At 47.7% G+C, this 1,215-nt stretch overlaps 1 protein-coding gene across 4 annotated transcripts in view; it reads right to left on the reverse strand.

Moving 5' to 3' along the window:
* BLM (BLM RecQ like helicase) overlaps positions 1-1,215 on the reverse strand; it is a 93,977-nt gene that overhangs the window by 3,248 nt on the left and 89,514 nt on the right. The gene's annotated exons all lie outside the window — the stretch shown is intronic.

A 1,215-nucleotide genomic window follows, 5' to 3' on the forward strand; every position in this document is an offset into this window, starting at 1 on the left:
ACAAAATTAAACAAACGTTTTCTAATGCCCTTAGTTTCTGTGCTCTGGAAGAAGGATTAGCACGTCCAAGATGTTTGTTTATGGGCTTAACAAGAAAATGGCAATTTGGTAATGTCTGCTTTCCCTTCTCTTCCCCGACTCCGTTTTTGTTTTTTATTACCCAGAAGGACAAGAGGTAGAAAAACTGCAAGAGAAAACACAACAGCTTGCAAAAGTTGACTGTGGACTTTTTTTTTTTTTTTGGTTTCTTTTTTCTGCAAGCAATTCTGTTACAATATGTGGTTACTTTGGGGCCACATTCTCAAGGCTGACGGGAGGGTCTCCATCCTGCCAGGCCTTACCAGCTAGCCAGAGGCAGAGGGTGACCTGGCAGAAAACCAAAAAGGGGCTGCCGGAAACAATGCAGTTATGAAGAAAGAAGAACACTGCCAAGATCATTACACAGATCAGAGCACGCTATCTTTGTTGTTCCCTGCTGTGCAGAAAGCACTCAGAACAGACATGTCCCCGAGAAGCAGGCCAGGCCAACGTGGGAAGGGGAGACAGAAGCCATTTATGCAGCCCCTAAAGAGGGCTGGCTGGACTCAACTTTGGTTTTTCTGCTGTGGCTTCTTCTCGCTACTGCTGCAAAGGCTAGGAGGTCGGCTCTCCCAGGTGTTAATGAAACGTGGGGGGTGGGCTCGGCCTCCAGGTGGAGACCCAGTGATTCTGCAGCAATAAGAGCAGTGGAGCAGGTACTGACAGAATCACAAAAGCCACCAGGACACGAAACCCTTTGTTATTTATTCAGCTGGTGCATGATTTATAGTACTTCAGGTAGAAAAGCCTCTTGAGAAGAGCAGTCATCCCAAACAAGCAAACAAATATCTAAGGGAAGATCAACATGGAAGACATCTTTTGCAAACAAGAAACATTAGGCAGGCTGGGTGTGGTGGCTCAGGCAGGTAGTCCCAGCACTTTGGGGTGACCAAAGTGGGCCGATCGCTTGAGCTCAGGACTTTGACACCAGCCTGGGCAACGTGGTGAAATCCTGTCTGTACAAACAAAATACATAAATTAGCCAGCGTGATGGTGTATGTCTGCCTTCCCAGCTACGCAGGAGGCTGAGGTGGGAGGATCACTTGAGTCTGGGAGGCAGCGGTTGCAGTGAGCCGAGATTGCCACTGCACTCTAGCCTGGGTGACAGAACCAGACCTTGTCTCCAAATAAAAAAAA

The sequence above is a fragment of the Cebus imitator genome, unplaced genomic scaffold, assembly GCF_001604975.1.
Source record: "Cebus imitator isolate Cc_AM_T3 unplaced genomic scaffold, Cebus_imitator-1.0 Scaffold348, whole genome shotgun sequence".
NCBI lineage: Eukaryota > Metazoa > Chordata > Mammalia > Primates > Cebidae > Cebus > Cebus imitator.